This window comes from Hemicordylus capensis, chromosome 6 (assembly GCF_027244095.1).
Source record: "Hemicordylus capensis ecotype Gifberg chromosome 6, rHemCap1.1.pri, whole genome shotgun sequence".
NCBI classification, from domain to species: domain Eukaryota; kingdom Metazoa; phylum Chordata; class Lepidosauria; order Squamata; family Cordylidae; genus Hemicordylus; species Hemicordylus capensis.
The window spans coordinates 144,087,843-144,109,032 of NC_069662.1; the positions used below are offsets into that span (position 1 = coordinate 144,087,843).

General features: G+C 45.2%; 1 protein-coding gene and 1 long non-coding RNA gene across 10 annotated transcripts in view; one reads left to right on the forward strand and one right to left on the reverse strand.

Moving 5' to 3' along the window:
- The window catches only part of MPP7 (MAGUK p55 scaffold protein 7), a 151,699-nt gene extending 141,458 nt beyond the window's left edge, over positions 1-10,241 (reverse strand). For 3 of the 8 annotated variants that reach the window (XM_053262885.1, XM_053262886.1, XM_053262879.1), the window contains exon 1: positions 10,087-10,241. The gene's annotated coding sequence lies outside the window, so the exon portion shown is untranslated. Of the gene's footprint in view, positions 1-9,416; positions 9,437-10,086 lie in introns of those variants that run through there. The other 5 variants (XM_053262883.1, XM_053262888.1, XM_053262887.1 and 2 more) reach the window with 3 other exon arrangements.
- Positions 10,242-10,244: 3 nt separating this feature from the next.
- LOC128330282 (uncharacterized) lies at positions 10,245-18,750 on the forward strand. Of its 2 annotated transcripts, none has more exons than XR_008310035.1 (3): positions 10,245-10,950; positions 12,713-12,862; positions 17,694-18,750. It is a non-coding gene; the product is annotated as an uncharacterized LOC128330282 (long non-coding RNA). The 2 variants fall into 2 exon arrangements; XR_008310036.1 differs by lacking the exon at positions 17,694-18,750 and adding an exon at positions 13,357-15,407.
- Positions 18,751-21,190: the final 2,440 nt, after the last annotated feature.

A 21,190-nucleotide genomic window follows, 5' to 3' on the forward strand; every position in this document is an offset into this window, starting at 1 on the left:
CTTAACAGAATGTAGCAGATATCGAAACAGCAAGTATGAACAAAACTCCCACCACCACACACAAAAGCACCCAACACAACCAGTGAGGAGATGAATATATATATATATATATATATATATATATATATATATATATATATAATTTTTTTTAAAAAACCCACCACCAAGCACAACGAGCCATATGCAGAAACGGAAAGGAGTACCTTGGGGGTGGTTCACAGATGGTGGGCAAGATCCACAGACAGAGTCACATTATGGTAGGCAGCACAATACAGCTGCGTTACTTAGCAAGATGACTGAATTGAGAAGTAGTCTGCTTTTGCCTCCTCGGCTGTTTCATGTGAGATGCAATGCAGCACTCACTCCACCCTCACAATGAGGCTCTTCAGTCCAGCCCCTTGTCTATTATCTTGAAAGAGAATGCATATAACTGTCCAAAAATATAGGCACAGAAGTTTAGCCTAGGACTTGAAAACAAATGCTGACACTTTTGCTTCTTTAAGGCTTATTCGTAGACCGCAAAATAGAAATTCATAGACTGCAAAGTAGAAATCAAGGGTGGGCAGCACTGTTCCCTCTAAGGTGGGCGCATGTGAGCATGCTCACAAGTTTTTTTTTTTTAAATGTCCGCTCCATTAATCTTAGTTCCCACTCATGTTGAATCAGGAAGGCTCCATTCCGAATGCGCGTGCACACACAATGCCTTGATACTGCCACCCAGAACAAAACTCATTCTGCACAGAGATGAAAAAAACTAGAGGGACCACTGGTGGGCAGACTGAAAGTTTCCAGAAGCTACTTTTTTTTACCACTGCCATCTCCTGCGCAATACGAGATGATGCCCTAACTCTCTATCGCTGCTGCTCGATAGAAGTCTTTCCCATGGTCTGGCAAACATACTAGCAGGGATTTGAACTGACAACCTCTGGCTTGCTAAATAAAGTCATTTCCCTGCTGCGCCAGCAGAGCCAGTCACAAAAAGGAATTTTAACATCAAACCCCCTGAATTTCTGGATAATTTTGCTGCAGGATGGGAGCAAGACTTTTGTGTGGGGGAAGAAATTGGAAAGAAATTAAATGGAAGTAAAAGCAAACCTTATCAAAGAGGGAGATTAAAAATGCTACAGCCATGCCCTCACTCAGCCAGCCAAACAAATTTGTAGTATTGCCTAGAAAGGAGGGAGAAACAAGCCCAAGTTCCTAGAGAGCTGCTTCAGAGGAGCCCAGGAGTTATCAGTAGTTCCTGAGGTACCTAATGCCCAGTTCTGCTCCACAGAAACCTAGTGGCTATCTGTAGTGTTCATAGCAGTGTTGTTCAAGTCTGGAGAGGAGAGCTGGTCTTGTGGTAGCAAGCATGATTTGTCCCCTTAGCTAAGCAGGGTCTGCCCTAGGTGCATATGAATGGGAGACTAGAAGTATGAGCACTGTAAGATATTCCCCTCAGGGGATGGAGCTGCTCTGGGAAGAGCAGAAGGTTCCAAGTTCCCTCCCTGGCATCTCCAAGATAGGGCTGAGAGAGATTCCTACCTGATACCTTGGAGAGACCACTGCCAGTCTGTGAAGACAATACTGAGCTAGATAGACCAATGGTCTGACTCAGTATATGGCAGATTGCTATGTTCCCAAGTCTCTTCAGTCCTAGTGAGAAAGGTGTACTATTACAATCACGAAGGGAAGAAAGTTGAAAGTTGCAACTCTGCACATTTCACAGTATAATATATGCAATCAAGATATCCTGATGAGCAGACAAAGCAATGTGCTGAAGATTCTTGCTACATTAGGCATTCTCCATATGAAGCAGAAGAGAGCATACATACGTTTAGCAACTACTTCAGATGTTGCCAGACAGCCCGATTTCAGGGTAGCCCAGAGAGCACCCCTCTATCAATATTATTTTGGATGGCTATACAGCCCAAGATTGCAGGAACATGGTCCTGATGGTGAACTTTTCACTTCCCTGGCTTCTTCCTTGCTTTCCCACCACTTGTCTGCTGGTGAAGAGGCCAACCAAAGTACAAACACGCCAACTTAAACCAGGAAGGATCGGTAAACTAACCTGTTGCCCTCCTAAGCCTCCCCACTCCACCCCATCCCTGCTCTCAAGCACTTTCCATGGCAAACCTTAAGTCAGGCTCTGGTGTAAGCACCTTAGCCAAGCTGATTGATCTCTAATTAGGACTTCAAGCTAAATTATTTATTTTATTTATTTAAAATAATTCTATAGCGCCCAAAACTTGCGTGTCTGGGCAGTTTACAATTAAACCAACCAGCCATACATACTTCCCTCTAAATTATTGCCATCCATACTTCCCCCTAAAATAGCAGCTAACATTAATTGCGTTGCCTAAATGAACTTTTGCATTCTGTACCCCCATATATCCTTAATCAAACTTTTGAACTGTACTTCTGCCTCATCTTATTTTCCAAACACCAGATTTGCTCAAATTTGATACTGGAACCCAACTGCTCCCTCTAACCAATCTAATTTCCCCCACACTAAGCCAAAAGCACATTCAGAACGTCTAGCCAGTGCTCTGGGACTGTTCTGATAAAACACACCAGGGTCAAAAAAAAGCATAACATCGCAGAAGATTGCAAGTTCAAAGACAACCTACCCACAATTAGCCTCTCTGCATCCTATCAATTAACTAAGTGAGAGCACACTGTTTGCCATAGGGGCAAGCACTTGCACAGGACAGCATCCACAGCAGTGCTTGTGGAAGACTTTTCTGTAGTTGTTGTGCTCCACGAATTCGCACTAGCAGAAGAACCACCACCCCAATGCATATTTTATAAGCAATTCTCCATTTGCACATATATGAGCTGGTACAATAGGTTGTGCAACTCTACTGCAAAGGCTAGTCTGGAGCAGAGGCAAGTTTCTTTATGAAACAACCATGGACTACGTCCTCTAGTCTTGATACTACCCAGGGTTTTTGGATTGAGCTGCTTCAATAACACACATATTCTCAGCCTGGGGGTGGGGGTCAATTCCACTGAGAAAGAGGGTGAACTACAGGCATACATGCAAGAGAGCCAATACCCAGCTTTCCAAGTGAAAAGGTTCTTCATAATTCTTCAGGAAAAGATTCAGAACAAGTAGTTTCTTCTTCCAGGCCTTCTCTTCTCTTGAAATACCATAAAATGCTCAAGACAATGGATGCAGTTCCTCATTGTGTGGTTAGCAATATTCAGTTTGAGCAAGCAGCTTGGTCGTTTCATTGCTTAAGTCACTAACACATACCAAGTGGAAGACAGACAAACAGTGCACTGGCAAAATTATCTGGGGGTGTTACAAGTGAGAATTCTGAAACATTGCTCTTAGCACTGTATTAACCTTCTGGCCACTAGAGACATGATGAGATGCTAATAAGTGTGTCTCGGTCACAGTCACAACAGTTCAGTTGCTGTTGAAGGCTAGTGCCTGTTTGTGTACACTGTTCAATGACTCTCTCAGTATGTGATGTTTTAGTTGCTTAATACATCTCTTTGTTTTTTGAAGTCAGCCTACTGTCTTCAGATAATCTTTTGGGCTAAACTTCTTTATCACCAAAGCATACTCTGCTGTGCAAGGGCTTTAATGTTTCCCTTCACACCCTCAACAGTACTTTTTGTACTTGCCTCAAGAGCACACGGCACTGTTCCCTCTAAGTTGAGCAGCTGCACGTGCACAAACTTCCACCCACCCCATGCAGCGGTCCCAAAGAGCCGTTCAGTGCTCACTTGCCCTCTTGACGCTGCTGGCTGCTGCTCCTTGCCCGGGTCCCCTGGCCCTCCCAGACTAGAGATGTGAACCAACCTGTCTTCAGATGCCCTTTTATGGGCCTCCGAACAGGTTTATTTATTTATTTATCACATTTTCATACCGCCCAAAACGCGGGTTCTTGCGAGGTCCAAATGGCCGGCGGTTCGAAGGCATGGGGGGCGGGATAGCTTTAAGGGCGGGGGAAGGTGCTCTTACCCCTCCCGCCGCATTTCCCCCCACCGCTGCACTGCTCTTTCTAACGGTCCAGCAGGGCGGCAGCATACCTCCCTGCCGCCCCATCCCCTTGTCGGTCTGCAAGTACCGCACATGTGTGCTCTGCTCTCCCCTCCCCCTCCATCTTTCCCATGCCACTTAGCCACTTGGGCAACAAGATTGCGAGAACCAGCTTCGAGTCCCCTCGCCAGTTAGCTCCCCTCGCCACCACATGGGCTCCCCGATCTTGCCGCTCAAGGGCCCACGTGGTGGGGAAAAGGCGGAGGGGACAGGCAGAGCAGAGCAGCAACAGAGACTTGAGCTGAGGCATACAGGTGATGGGCTAAAGGCAGGGGTGGGAATCAGAGGGAATAACTACCAGCTTCCATTCTCACTCATGCTAGTTTTCCCACTTACCACGTCATGCAAGAAGCACGGGGAAGGTGCGGAGGACCGAGTCTCTAAACAAACAAGCCTCCAGAAGAGCTGTTATAATGTCCGTTTTTCTCCTTACCGCTCTTATTATTCCGCCCCCCCCTTCTATTCCCAGACAATGGTCTGTCTGTTAACACTTGTTCTGCAATGGGGATGGCTTTCAACTTGGATTAGATCATCATAAATGAACGACAGACACTCAACTGCAGGGCTGATATTGATTCCCCCCCACCCCCCGCCTGCGATAGTCAGCCTAATTCAGTCCTAGTTCAACAGGTCAAAGATTCTCCAAGAATGGGCATTGATGTCTCCAGTTCCTCCCTCCCATTTGATACACACGCGCACAGCAACACAGTTGTTGCTAGAGGCTGCTGATTTAACATCAGTTAAGTTGAAGGAAAGAGAAGAAGAGGACGACCAGCAGCAAGGTGGATGGACTCAATTATGACAGCAATGAATGCACCACTGAGAGACCTTAAAGGCAAAGTTGAAGACAGATCATAATATTAGGGACTTGGGGGGGGGGGGGAAGCAATCCATAATTATTCTTGGGGAATAAGATTGAGTTTAATCATCAAAGAGAGGGCTGTGGGCCTGGGGCTCGGACCTTTAATATATCTAGCAAGTAAGTAAATAAACCCTATGGCCTTTGACCAGATGCAATACTCTTTAAAGTATCTGGCATTTTTTACAGACATATCCATAACTCTAATATCATGCCTCTTCTAGAACGTTCTCCAGGGCAGCCCAATGAATTCTATATTTGTGATTTTTCATTCAGTGTAGCTAAATTCTGCATAGTTTATTTATTCTATTTCTATACCGCCCTTCCAAAAATGGCTCAGGGCAGTTTAAACAGAGAAATACTAAATATATAAGATAAGTAAGATGGATCCCTGTCCCCAAAGGATTCACAATCTAAAAAGAAACATAAGATAGACACCAGCAACAGTCGCTGGAAGTACTACATAGGGCCAATTACTCTCCACCTGCTAAATAAAGAGAATCACCGCGTTAAAAAGTGTCTCTTTGCCAAGTTAGCAGGGGTTGCTAACTTGGCAAAGTTCCTAGGAGAATATTACAGCAGATAATTTCTAATGTAATCCATGCCCTATAGTGCATTAATAAGGTTAGCTCCTGTTAACTGGGCAAAGAGGCACCTTTTAACGTGGTGATTCTCTTTTATTTAGCAGGGGGAGAGTAACTGGCCCTATCCACCCCCAGCACAGTACTTCCAGTGACTGTTGCTGGTGTCTATCTTATGTTTCTCTTTAGAATGTGAGCCCTTTGGGGACAGGGATCCATCTTATTTATCTATTATTTCTCTGTGTAAACTGCCCTGAACCATTTTCTGAAGGGTGGCAAATAAATAAATAAATAAATAAATAAATCACTGGAGGGACGGGATATTATGGCCTTGAGATTTTAATGAAATAAATAGAAATATACAACTTATAAACATATACATAAAGAAAAGCAAGTGGACCCTCAGCAGTCTAGACCCAGATAATTTCAAGGAGCACCTTCACCCACATGAGTCTTCTGCCGGCCTTTGTGATGAACCTGTGAGGCCCTGCTCCAAATTCTGCCCTTTATCAGTGTCCAGTGTATCATCTACAAGGAGCAATAGCTATCCAGAACTATGGAATATTCTACCCTGAGAAATTAGTTTCCCTTCTCTTGCTTGTTCCTTTTGAAAACCAATGAAAGCATTCCTATTCTGTCAAGCTCCAGGGAGCAGAATTATCTTATTCCTAGTACTGTTATTTTAGTTTGTGTGTTCAAGTTCTTTTGTATGTGTAAACTGTTTTATTCAGTAAGCTGCTTTGCAAACTTTGTAGGAAGGTGGTATATGAATGATGTACACAAATCAGTTTATCTGACAGTACACTTCCGCTTCATATATTGAGTAGATAAATTAGACCAGTTATGGAACATAACCAAGGATTTACACAAGCAGTATATTATTACGCATGGACAATAGACTTGGAAAAGCATACCTGAAAGGGTGTACAAACATGTGACTGAGTACCCACCACCATGTTCCTCTCCCACCTGTGCCACCATTTCTTACCCCCATGATAGAATGGAGATCAGAAAAACCATTGATAGGTTCTTCGAGACTCTTCATCGTCACTGTCCACCACCATTTATAGCCTTCTCTCCTCCTCAGCAACCCGCTGAAAGAATATTCTAACAGCCTTATCCATTCCTACCCACCCTCCTAGCTTCTTGGGCACATATGCCTTTGAGATGCTTTGGTTGTCCCATTAATGAGCCACATGTTTTTCTCAGGGACATCACATGTGCTGCCTGCTGCCGCTGATTGCATGTAACATATTTACAATCTTTGAAAAAATAATTCAGTAAAATGTCTTAACAGACTTTTTAATATTTCAAAATTGTTGCAAAGATCATGATGGATTTTAAGTTTCCCCAAGGTTTAAACACCACTTTGATTATCCAAAGCTGAACAAATGATATTGCTGTGAAATTATGGACTATTCCTTTCTGAAATTTCTTGGCTTTTCCTGAATCAATTTCCAAATACACATGAAAATCATTTTAATAAGGCAGACACAGCAGGCAAATTCCTCCAGACAAGTTAATTTGTGTTCCTTGTATACAATTAGGCAGATTATTAAACCTATTTATAAACTTTGCCAAAACGTGGCACAGATAATAAACAAAGTATTTTGCACAAGTTAGTTAACTGGATGCTTATTTTAAGCTTCTGAAAATACATCTCAGTTGCAATGACCTATATAATTAAGTTATTCGTCTCATGGGCTTAGCTATGTAATGTAAGGTCACACAGTAGTTTAGTCACAGAAGTACACTTCTCATAATTAAGTCTCCTCTTGACTAATCCCAATAGACCCCAACTTAAAAAACAGTTTATGAAGTTGCCAGACTTAATTTTCTTCCTATATTGACCCATGTTTAAAAACAAGAGTCTAGTTCCAGTACCATGCTCCCAAAGTTTATGTTCTTCCACTACTGCATATTATTCCGAATTTTATTTTATGTTTTTAAGAAAGTATTCAGTCATGGACAAAATGAGACAGCATATGTTGAAACTCAAACTCTGTCATATAGAAGGTCCAGATCTTCACTAGTGATAACCTGCTTATGCAGGTCAAGATGAATATCCCTGTGGTTCCAATCCACTCTGCGAGCTCTGCTGACAAATCCGAAACATTTCCAAATATCTAAGCATTCTGTTTCAAGAGAACGTTATTAGGACCATCAATAGAAAAAGTTGACCATGGTCAATTAGTTGCATAAACTTTAATTAGCTGATCAAATGGATCTAAATAGATCTGCACAAAAATATGCAACAGTCCCAAAGGAAAACAGCATACTGCCTGTGTCAGATACAAGCGGTACAGCAGACACTGTCGGAAGTGGGAGTCTCTCTCAAGTAAGGAGGAGAAATCACTTGTCAGACATGGATCTGTACGTAAATATTTACAAGAATAAAGCATGTTTAAGAAGTTTGCTACCCAATTAACTAGAGAGCTTTTGTCCAATGAAAAGGCATGGCAGTTAATCAACTGAACCCAATTGCTCTAAAACTTAATCAGGAGATACAGTCCTCTTTTAAACATTACACATCTGAGAAATTCCTATTCTTTTGGAAGTTATCCATCATTTCTTCCAGTCAACTAGTTTATGCCACCTATTAATCCACAGAAAGCTTGACTGTCAGAATCAATCCGCTCTCATCTACAAGCCTTACCCTTTTCTTCTCTAAGGATGCCAAACATGATCTGCCTCACAGTTCTTCAGTTTCTTGGTGACACATTGCTACTTCCAATTTGCATGAACTGTCCTATGTACTTCTATCACAGCCTGAGGGATCTTAATCACAAGGGAATTGTAATCTGTTACTTACTGAAGAACCTACCAAGTCCTCAGTGCTGTAAAATAAAGACAAACCACAAGGTCTATGCTCAGAAAGTTTAAAATCCACATCAAGCAGAAAATGTTTGACTGGGGGTAGAACCTTCAGTGTCCTTCCACATAGAGAACACTTAATGCTCAACTTGTGCCAAAGTCCAAGAACCTATTTTTAACTTAAGGATCATATCCAACAAAGAACTAGCTGCCTACATTTGTTATCCGAGACATTTTTCTTTTCGGGAAACAAGTATAGTGGTTAGAAGCAATAGCTGTCTTCCAGGAAGCCCACAGTTCAACTCTCATCTCTTTCCAAGCCCTCTTCGGTAATTTAGAAATAACATTCACCTGCCTTGAAAGGTTATTGAACAGATGTCTGTTCCTGGACTCTTGAAATTTTGCCTGCTCTCAATGGTCTATTTTCTCTGCTGTGAATTTCTGCTAGGCAAGCGTGCACTTGCTTTTCAGTATTCTACTTTTTTGGCAATTGCTCTGTTGAGACCATTGTGGTCCCTGAGTGCCCCATATTGGGACATAAATCCTTTTAAGAAAGAATTTGAGAGAGACACTTTAGTACAATACTGTGTTCCCTTTAGGTAGGGGGTGAGAGGCGAATATGGTTCTGAGCAGGTGCAGAGTGCATTTGTTTTACCCGTGAGTAACCACAGCCTAACCCCCTGCATATCTAGAGTCAGGTGAACTCAGTTTCTAAGCATATCTTCTGAACCACAGCACTTCACTGTAGGGTCCCTCCACCGGGTTCACAGGACACCCTTGAATGTCAATGTGCTCCATTTAACAGATTCCACAGCCTTTCCTCACAAAGGCGTGGAGGAGGGGGGTGGGGGAAGAGAGCACATTCTCTCCGATATCCTCTCCTTTGCCTCGGAGGCTCTCTTTATATAACCCTGTTACGCGACCTGACTGATGAGAAAAGGTGGATCGCACATACCTTCGTACGAGGAAGAGCGGGGGGGGGGGCAGTTCCACAGCCAAGGCCCTCCCCCCGCTCCGCCCCATTCCCTGAACTCCAAAGGAAGCGCCTACACTCCAGCCCCAAGCATGGGGGGCGGGGGGGAGAGAGATTGGGAAGCGGGCGGGTCCTTTGCGCCTCATTTACCCGAGACTCTCCCTGCACTTGCAGGTCCGCAGGCAGGTCGGCGAGGCTTCGAGCGCGGCCGTCCCCCGCACGCTGCCCTGGGAGCAAGCCCCACCGGACCACCACGTCGGGGCTTCCTCGCGAGCAAGCCTGCCTGCCTAGGACACGCGGCGCGGCGGAGAGCCCGAATAGCACCTGCGGCAGTCCAGACCGACCGTGTCAACACCCGGACCGCTCCCGCGGGAGCCCCGTCAGCCCGAGCGCGGCGGCGAGAGGAGCTACTGCTGCACCGGCCGCCCCCACCACGGCTGCACCGGCGGGCGGGGAGGTGGGGGGAGAATTGAGAGGAGGCTCCAGGCACACTCCAGGCAAAGGAGGGCTTGTCGCGGGGTGTGGGCGAGCATGCTAGATTTCGGAGACGAAAACCGAGAGTGGCTTCCTTCCACGTTGCTGCTCTCGCCTGTTTTCACCGAAATAAATCTTGTTGAGCTCCTAAGTGGGGCGAGCGAGCCAGCCACTTGGCGGGGGGGGGGAGGGGGAAAAGCCCCTCCATGCGCGCCTGCCCCAGCTCTGGTGCCACCCGTGCCCCACCGCCAGCCTGTCAATCAGCCCAACCACCCCAAAGAGTAGCCAGCAGCAGGCGAGGCAGCACGCCCAACTCCCGGCGATTCCCTTCCTCCTGCCGCCTTACCTCCGCCACCAGCCAGGGCTCCTTCCGCCTCGGCAGCCGCCCCAGCTACCCCCTCGGTGCCCGCCGCTTCGCACCGCAGCTCAGGACGGTTGGGGATGGGCTCGGGCTGCGCTTGGCTACCCAGGCGGAGTCATCTTCTCCTCCTCCTCCCCCCCTCCCGCTCCCCAGGGGGAGGAGCGTGGAGGGGCGGCCCAGCTGCCCCAGTCCGGCAGCCGCGGCCCTGATTGGACGCGGCGCGGCGCGGGTGGGAATCTGGGAGTCCTCCACCATCACCGCCACCCCGCCTTGCGCAACCGCGGGTCTCATTGGCTGCGGGAAGAAAGCGCCGCGCTTGCCGCTGATTGACTGCTTGTGGCTGTTGCGACCCGCCCCGCGGCGGTCACGTGAGGCCAGGTGGCGCGAAGCTGCGAGTGTGTGGTCGGGGAACCCGGGCCGTGCTGGGAATGCGGGAGGGGAGGCTGTGAATGGAGTTGCTGCAGCAATGGCTAGCCTGTTGGGTAGCCCCTCGTGTCTTGTTGCTGTTTCCTTGATCAGCTCCCTTGGTGTCTTTTGCTTATGAGATAAGATCTAAGCAGAGCCTTGCTGCTGAATAAAAATCAAAGAACTCTCTAGGCAACTCCTGGCGCTTCCAACACTGGCCAGCCACACAGCTATACTGCCTCTGAACATGGATGCTCTATTTAGTTGCTGTTGGCTATTGCAAGTGGACAGTTCTGTGGATAGAACTGAGCAGCGGACCAATGTGGTGGGGTGGTTAGGGTGATGAACTACAACTGGAGAGAATTCTGTGGAGCTCCTTCCTTGCCATACTCCTTTAGTCCTTTGGAGAATGATTTGGTACCCTGTTCTAAGCTTATAAAACAGGTGAGATAGAAATGTAATTAACAATTGCATTATTACGGGGAAAAAATACTTTAGATAGTGAATGTGTGGCCTTTATTTGCACATTTTATTTATTTTCTTGTTTATTTACATAAGGCTGCTTGATTTCAGTTAAAGCCTGCAGGGCGGTGGTGGTTCAAGATAATATTTATATTTCACTTTTCAACAAAAGTATTCTCAAAGCAGTTTACATAGCAAAAGGAATGAGAAGATGGTTCCCTTTCCCAAAGGGGCTCACAGTCTAAAAGGCATACAAGACAGACACCAGCAACCACTCCTAATGCTGGGCTGAATAGGGACAGTTGCTCTCCCCCTACCAAATATGAAAGCCACTATTTTAAAAGGTGTGTCTTTGCTAAAGAGGCCATGCCCCCCCGAAATTCTGTGTTTCACGCGAATTCTAAGCATCTCACCCAGATTGCTTAGCCCACCCAGATTCACCTGGATTTCAGCTTTCATTTAAAAACCAAAAAAAAGCTAAGCTCTAGCCTTTGTAGAAGCGGGGTTATGGAGCAAAACGTGCACTCACTATTCTGCTCAAAAATTATTTTCAAGCCAATATACACAATATGCAAATTGATTGATTGATTAAGTGCCGTCAAGTCAATGTCGACTCTTAGCAACCACATAGATAGATTCTTTCCAGGATGATCTGTCTTCAACTGGGCCTTTAAGGTTTCTCAGTGGTGCATTCCTTGCTGTTGTAATCAAGTCCATCCACCTTGCTGCTGGTCATCCTCTTCTCTTTCCTTCAACTTTCCCCCGCATTGTGGGCTTTTCTGTAGTCAGTAAGGCACATATTGACTTCTTTTTGGTATTCTTTGGCTTTCTCAATTATCCAGCATGCATCAGCAATGATGTCTCTTGTTCCTTGGCCTTTTCTGAAACCAGCTAGAACACCTGGCATTTCCCTTTCCACGTAGGGCTCTAATCTGCGTTAGATGATCCTGAGCATTATTTTGCTAGCATGTGGATTTAGGATATTGTGCAATGGTTTCTGCAATCCGTTAAGTCTCCTTTCTTTGGTATGGGTTTGTGTAGACTGACCTCTTCCAATCTGTTGGCCACGGTGGTGTTCTCCAAATTTGCTGGTATAGTTTGGTTAGAGCCTTGACTGATTCTTCTTCTCTTGCCTGCCATACGTCTGTAGCTATTCCATCCATTCCTGTAGCCTTCCAACTTGGTAATGACCAGAGTGCAAATTGACCAACTTGGTAATGTGCAAATTAGGCACCCGGATTTGGAAAGCCAGAATATGGCAACCCTACTCTTTGCCCATGTGGGGCTTAAAAGCTTTTGGTCTGGCCACACATTAATTGCATCCTAAAATAATGTTTTTCCTAGGGAGATAGGCATGTGCTCAGGATCCTTGCCTGGCTGCTTAAATCCAGCTAGACTTCAGTAGGATTTAAGCAGCCTAGCTTGAGCAAGATTGAGATCCTAGACTCTATACAGTAATCATTTTTCACAAATGCAAGTTAAATCTGAATGCACCCTACAGGCAGAATGCAGCCTGCAGAGTTCCTTAAGCTGGATGGAGACTGGATGAGATCAAGATTTTTGCTTGCACCTCTTTAGTTTCTGTACTGTCATCGCTAGAGAATACAAGTTGTCCCAATTGCAGCATTCTGTCCATAGACCTGATTGTGTGGTTCCAGCACAGAGCCACCACTGGGGAGGGATGGAAGACCAAGGTATAAGGGGTATAAGATTCTTTCATAGGCACGTTTTCTCTTTCTTTAAGCTTTTTACAGCTGGATCCCCTGCATGCTTACTCAGAAATAAGTCCCACTGAGTTCCATCGGACTTACTCCAAGAAAACACACTTGCTGGTGAGTGAGCCCCATTGAACACAGCAAGACGTCCTTCCAAGTACACCTGCATAGGCTGAGAGGTAAGTGACTGGCCCAGAGATACCCAATGAGTTTCATTGCTGAATGAGAAACTGAGCTCTGGTCTCCCGGATCCTAATCTAGCACTCTAAGCATGATACCACACTGGTTCTCACGCTGGCCACATGCTGTGTCTGCACAGTGCCTGGTCACTGGTGCTGTTGAAGACTTCTGTGTCTTGGAACAACCATTCCGGCCACTGCCGTGATTTAGGGGATAATGCTTGCTTGGTTCAAAGAGCTGTGCCCAACCCCACATTCACACCACCTGGGCCTTTGTCTCAGTGCCTCCCTGCCCTTAGTTCTTCTCCCTCTCAGCAGAGAAGGGATCTCATAGGGCAGGGGGTGACCAATCTGACACTCTCCAGCTGTTGGACTACAACTCCAATCTTCCCCAGCTGCAGCATCACTGAGGATGATGGGCACACTGTCATCCCAAGGTTGGCCAGTGGCCACCCCAGCATAGGGCTTGGTTCAGTTGCCTTTTTGATTTGCAGATTAAGTATCCGAGCACCAAAGAATGTGCTGCAGAAATGTCCTTGCTGAGACTTCCCCCGACAATGAGCTATTTAAAGGCACAGCCAGAAAAGCATCTGACAAGCTTCCAGGGATAGCAGGCCTTGCAAGAATTGGCAGGAGAGAAACTTCTCACGATCACCACAATAGGGATGTTAAAGAGCACCTTCACGTCTCTTAAAATGGGCGGCCCCATATCAAGGGACAGCTTACTGTGCAGCCCAGCCCTCCAGGAAGTGGGATTGACTGGAGTACTATATCACATATTACACATAGGCAATTATAATGTTCATAAAATGCTCCCCACTCCCCGATGGCTTTTTGGAAGTATATGACCCTGGACACCCCTCATACATACAAAATTACTATCATATGAAATTTTAAGAGATTCGTGTATATGGGATTCCCACTAAGGGTAAGAAATACTAAGATTAAAAATTGAGGGAAAATGGAAGATACCCATGGAGAGGAGAGAGCTTACTGAGAAACGTTGCTCCCCAGATCTTTCTCGTATCCAGCTACTGACCTTCTCCTATTATATTCCAGATATTATAGATGCTCTCATCTAGCAGCCTAATTAAGGGAACATATTGTTTCATACAGTAATTTCCCCTCTGCCTTTAGGGATAGGATAATTTAAAAACGTAATAATGTGGTTTTGTCCTTGCTAAAAGAGTTTTGTTTTGTTTTTGCAACAGAGACAACTCTGCATCTATCACATTTGGTACAGAACAAACACGTTTGTCATAGTGTTAATAAACTAGGAATAGAGCTTCCAACTGACCAGGGAGGAAAGCACCTGGATTGCTCTTGTGCTGTTCAGCTTATTTTGTAGAAATCAGCCATGAAGGTTTTTGTAGCACAAAGATTAGTATTAACAATGGCTAATGCCTACAGATCACACTGCTATTAAAGGCAGATGTACAACAGTTGGTTAAAGAAGGTAGTAAATATATATTACACATATATCCTGCTCTTCCACTTGGAGCCCAGAGCAACTACATGATACTGTATATTTTCTGGATTGCCTCTTAAGTATAGTATGTTGACACTGCAGTTTTGTTATGTTGCTAAATGAATTTTACAGGGTCACAAAAGAGGGTGATGGCACCTAGCAGACTATTCAAGGGTGCACAGATTTATTAAATCACAAAAATATCTTTATTCTTGGTGTGTTTCTGGCTGGATAGCCCTTTCGGGAAATATTACTTAAGTGAGTCTAAGTGGACTATTTTTTTAAAGACAGTTATACCAAGCTCAAATTCTCTTTAACTACATCAGCTAAGTAACATTTCCTCTTCAGAAGGGCCATGTGGCTTGAAAAATGTTAGTATGGAGGACTGATTATTTTTCTATTACAAAACTTCTCTGTACCTTCCATAGCTTGCTTCTCATTAATAATTTTTATTGTAAAGAAGCTTGTAGTTCAACTGAGGGATCACTTAAGCCTCTGACAAGGATTTATCCCAGCTTTCAAGAAACTAGAGAATCCAACTACATTATGAGTGAAATAGTTTATGTCAATTATTCTCAGATACCAGCAGTATTCTAGTACCCAAAGGAACTTAGAGTGTTGCCTTTATCCATATTATGTGTATCTGTTCCACATTTTCAATGCCACACTTTTAAATATTCATATACTTTATCCATTATTAATATACAGAGTTATCAAGTAGCTGTCAAGACAATTAGTTGATTACTGCAGTTGCATGTGCTTCATTTACATTGAACTTGCCTCAAAATTTAAATGAGAAATCTTAAAATTTCACCGTGTCCTTTAAATAACTATCATGCCAGACTATCTTAAATGACTTTTATATTTCTGAACATTAAAATATAAGATTGCAATAGAAAGCCTGACTGATAATTTTTTAAATTATGACTGAGCTTAAGTGTATTCAGCTGCATAAAGTGTAGCCCTGGACAGAAAATTTGCTGGGCTGTTGTTAAAATCATAAATGTAGGCAACTATGAGGTAAATTGTAATTCCAGTGTAAAGACAATAAACGGAAATCTTTCTGTTGAACATAAGAACAGCCCTGCTGGATCAGGCCCAAGGCCTATCTGCTCCAGCATCCTGTTTCACACAGTGGCCAGTCAGATGCCTCTGAGAAGCCCACAGGCAGCAGGTGAGGGCATGCCCTCTCTTGCTTGCCCACAGTCTTTATTAGTCACTTGATATACTTGCTAGCATTTTTAAATCATTAGAATGTGAAAGACATACTTGGAGAAGATTGCTTGGAAGTCAAATGAGATCCAGTTCAATTCACGTTTTCAAGTCAAACCACATTTTGGGGTTGAATTCAACACTTGGGCATTCTTTTTGTGTTTTTCCTTCCATGCATCAAACGTATGCATTGCAAATTGGCTGTGCACACCCTGTTTATGCAAATAGGTGATACTGTGCTTGCATAAAGAGTCCCTGAGAATACAAAATATGAATATGAAAGTCTGGTCATAGGAACATAAGGAAGCTGCCTTACACCCAATCAGACCATTTGGCCGGACCTAGCTCAGTATTGCTGACTGGCAGCGCTGGCTCTCCAAGGTTTCAGGCAGGGGTCTCTCCCAGCCCTACCTGGAGATGCTGCCAGGGACTAAACCTGGGGCCTTCTGCATGCTCCTCTGATGAGCTATGGCCACATTCCCGAAGGGGAATATCTTACAGCAGACCGTGCTCATATATTTATTTATTATATCTCTGTGTCAACTGCCCTGAGCCATTTTTGGAAGGGCAGTATAGAAATCAATCAATCAAATAAATAAATAAATAAATAAAAATTAATAAATATATAGTCACCCATCCAAATGCAAAGCAGGGGAGACTTTGCTTAGCAAAGGGGACAATTCATACTCCCTGCCGCTTGACGATTCATACTCCCTACTCCTTGCATGTTCTGAGGCTATGCTACTACTGAAGGCAAGGCATCTATCTATCTATCTATCTGTCTATCTATCTATCTATCTATCTAATTCACTTACGGATGACCGAGTTGAGGACTATGTTCGGAGCCGCGCAGATGCCTGGAAGCATTGCCTGGGGAAGGGAACGGCAGCAAGGGAGGCTGGAGGGACTCGGGGAATGGCAAACAGGACAGCGGACTGGGGAACAGAGACAGAGGAAGAAGGGAAGGATTCAGAGGGAAGAAAACAGGGAAGGGAAGGAAACAGAGGAAGAAAGGTGGCAGGAGAAGGTACGAGGGGGTGGCTGGGGTGGAACAGCAAACTGAGGAAGGAAGGCGGCAAACGGAGGGTGGCTGGCATATTCGGGGAAGAGAGAGAGAAAGGCGGCAGAAGCAGGAACGAGGGAGCGGCTGGGGCGGGATGCGGGGAACGGCAGGCGGGAATCGGCCGGCAACCTTGGGGCAGCAGGAGCAGGTATGAGGGGGTGGCTGGGGCCAGTTACCTGCTGTGCGAGCAGCGGGTGATGGCGGGGAGGACCGTGTGAGGGCCCTTAACCTTCTTCCTGCCATTGTTCCCAGCCCACCTCCCCTACAGCCACTCTGTCGCACCCCACACCTCAAAAACAAACAAAAAAACAACAACCCATAAAACTTTAAAAAAAAAAAAAAACACCACTCCCAGTCACTCCTTCCAAAAAAAGGAGACTGGTGGGGGGGGGGAGACAGAGCGAGCGAGTTGGCGGGGCCAGGGGCGTAACAAGGCTGGAGTGGGCCCAGAGACAAAAATTTTAAATGGCCCCCTCGCTGATACACACACACACACACACTTACTTCACAATATATAGTCATGTGACTTGCCTCTGGGGGGCCCCTCGAGGCGTGGGGGCCCCCAGGCAGCCGCTTCCACTTGCCTAATAGTAGTTACGCCCCTGGGCGGGGCGAATGGGACAGTTGTGGGGGGGGAGGGGAACACGATGCAATGCACGGCTAAAAAGGGAGAACCAGCCAAACGAATTCTCCCAACTAAACCCCAAAAAGTAAGTAAACTACCGCACAGATGCTCTGTGCGGGTTCAGCTAGTTGATTGATTAATTGACGTAGATCCCATTTTCATTGCAGGAGATGGGACTTACAGATCCCCATATAATCCCCCAAATGTCTGTCTGAGTAGCTCACAGATGGCAGTTGGGCTGTCAGCAAGCAAATGTTTACCCTGGTGTCACAAGGATTATTTTACAGTCCATGCATGCTTAAATTCTACTGAAGTCAGTGGGAGTTAAGCATGCATAACACTGCATAAGATTGCTGCCAGTGCTATACATAAGACATGATTTTCTCCTCCCCCGTGAAGAATTTCCTGCAAGGTCCTGCTTGGCTCTGAAGTGTTTCTTTCTTTCTTTCTCTTTTCTCAACAGAGATAATGTTCTAGACTTCGTAACCTCCTGACACTGATGCTTTGGCAGAGAGCATAGCTGAGATTCTTGCATAATTAAACAGCGGACTCTCAGGTGTCACTCCTGCTATTTCAGTGTATTCTTCAGACTTTTTGCTTGCAGCTTGGATCGGTTTACATTTGCATGGCTGCCCAGCAAAGGGTTTTCCAAGGTCACGGGTGGTGGTGGTGGTGGGGGATCTCTTGAAAAATAAAATGCTTATCCAAAGACTCCTTACAGCTGCAATTCAGACTCCAGATGCGGGCTCTGTGGCTGACAACGAAAGATGAAGTACGTGGGGAATAGCTCTGTATTGCCAGAGGAATAAAGATCTACGGGAGAGGTGATTATAGAAGCTCTGCACACTTTCAGACACACTAAGGTTGCAATCCTGTGCTTACTTTGGAGCACTGAAGTAAACCCCATTCCACTTAGTAGGAGTTACTTCTGAACAAACATGCATAGCACAGGGCTACTTGAATGATATTGAGTTTCCCATTTCTGTTAATTGAAAGAAACATATCATTAACCATGATTATTACTGTTCATTTGTTTAGCACCATCAGTGTACATAAGAACATAGGAAGCTGATTCATACCCAGGGCTGGTGTTACCACTATTATTATTATTATTATTATTATTATTATTATTTTACATTTATATCCCGCTCTTCCTCCAAGGAACCCAGAGCGGTGTACTACATACTTGAGTTTCTCTTTCACAACAACCCTGTGAAGTAGGTTAGGCTGAGAGAGAAGTGACTGGCCCAGAGTCACCCAGCTAGTTTTATGGCTGAATGGGGATTTGAACTCGGGTCTCCCTGGTCCTAGTCCAGCACTCTAACCACTACACCACACTGCAACTGCCTAGGGCACAGACCTCAGAGAGGCGCAGAGTGTAGAGTGTCAATGTGTTAAGAGTGCCCTTCTAGATCAAAATGATTTGTGTGCCAAAATCTTTTCTTTTGTATTTGAGAAAGATAATCAAAAATTGATGTATTACTTATTCTTGCAATTTAAAATAAATTTAGCAGTTTCAAGTTTTGTGCTTTTCATTTTCTCTATAAAACACCTGTTTTTGAAAATCGAAGTTAATTTTTTTGGGGGGGTGGGGTGCAAGTACTTAGCCTTGCCTAGGGCGCAAAATAGTCTGGCACTGGCCCTGCTTATACTGAGTCAGACCATTAGTCCATCTAGCTCAGTATACAATGACTGGCAATTGCTCTCCAAGGCAAGAGTAACTCCAGTGGCTCTCCAATGGCAGGAATCTCTCGCAGCACTACCTGGAGATGCCAGGGACTGAACCTGGGACCTTCTGCATGCAAGCAAATATTCTGCCACTGAGCTACAGCCCCATTACAAATCCTAAAATAATCCTCTATGATTTTTTTAGCCTACTTTCCAGTAGGCTTATGAGATCACTCGGTATTCCATATGTGTGTCCGTCCCATCCACCCCCACCATCAACTTTGCAATGCCTGGACCAATATGAACCAAATCAGGTACAGTTGTAGGGACACCTTAGTGGCGAAGTTTGTGATGATGTCATCTACCTCAGTTCAAGACGGCGGATGCATAAACTTTTGAAGTGCAAGTGGGCTATCTGATTTGAAACAAATTTGCTACAACTGTAGGGACACATAGGGATGCCTCAGTGGCTTGGTTTATGATTATGTCATCCATCCCAATTCAAGATGGTGGATGTGTGAATGTTTGAGGTGCAAGTGGGCTAACTTGTGGACTGTGTAACTGATCTGAACCAAATTTGGTGCAGTTGTAGTGAGTCTCACTACAGGGACACCGCAACGGTGTAGATTGTAATGATGTCATCCATCCCAATCCAAGACGTCGGACACATGAACATTTGAGGCACAAGAGAGCTAACGTGAACTGCCTAACTGATTTGAACCAAATTTGGTATGGTTGTGGTGAGTGACACATAGGGACACCTCAGTGGTGTGATTTGTGATGATGTCATCCACCCCAGTTTAAGATGGTGGGCACGTGAACACTTGAGGCATAATTAGATTAACTTGTGAACCACCTAACTGATTTGAACCAAATTTGCTGCAGGTATAGGGACACACAGGGACTCCTCAAGGGCGTAATTTGTAATGATGCCATCCACTCTGATTCAATATGGCAGATACATGAATGTTTGAGGTGCAAGTGGGAACTGATTTGAACCAAATTTGGTACAGCTGTAGAGACACCTCAAATGCATAGTTTGTAATGATGTCATTCACCCAATTCAAGATGGCAGACGTGAACATTTGAGGTAAGTAGTCTAACTTGTGAACTGCCTAACCAATTTGGACCAAATTTATTTCAGTTGCAGGGATAGTGAAAGGAAAGTAGGCAGATTAGTTCTTACTAAAACAACTTATTGTTGTTGTTGTTTGGTTTGGTTGTTTTTTACTGCTCTTCCACTGAACTATGGCCCCATCCCCTAAGGGGAATATTTTACAGCACATACACATAGATTCCCGTCCAAGTGCAAACCAAGCTGGAGGATCCAGCATAGCAAAGGGGGCAATTAATGTTTGCTGCCACTAGACCAGCTCTCCTCCCCTATATGCTTAACTGCATAAGCAAAAAAGGCAAGTCCTTGCCCTGAGGAGCTTGCACTATAAAGTCTGCCCATGGCTAGAGAATAGAAAGAAAGGAGGGAGGGAGAGGTGAGACAAGCATAACTGTGGGATGGATGGAAATAAGCAAATGCAGTCACAGGAAAACTCCCAGGCTTATGAAACAACTGGTTCTGAAATTGTGCCGCGAGTCAAAACATCTTAACTCGGAACCAATTGTCTTATAGGAACAATGTTATAAATACGGGCTCAGTCCCTGAACCAAGGCTGGATATCATCCTCTCCACGCCCGCCCGCCGCCCCCCTGTCAAAACTGGTGGTGTCTCAGACACAGATATGCAGCAGAGAAGTCGATGGTGGAGAATGGGAAGTTGCTCACCCTTGCCATACACTCCTTTCTCAGTCCTTTCCTGGCTCTTTCTCACTTTTCCATGGAAGGGAGGGAAGAATTAAGGTAGCTCTCCTCCTCCTCCTCCTGGGCAACAAGGAAGGAAGGAGGGCAGGAAGCAGCATGTGGGCTGGGAATGGGCTGAGCAATTTTCCTCTCACTGTCACACCAAGCATCGGAGCCTGGAGGAACAATGAAGCAGTAGTGGAGGTGGGAGGAGCATCTTGAATGAGTGAGTCAGCCACTCCTGCCACAGCCTCAGCTGCTTCAGGAGCTGATGGCAGGACTGTCACTCTCCAATACAATACATACAAGCCTGAGCCACTATGGTTGCCTCTTCCTCTTCCTAGAACAGCAGCTATCTAGCAGAGCCTCCCCTCCCACTGCAAGTGTGGGAAATATGAAACAAGGTGGTGATTTGCAGACATCTTAAGTGCTGTTTGTCTTAACCTAGAGCATCTTAAAGTCAAGGACTACCTGTGCATATACTTACAGTGCAATCGG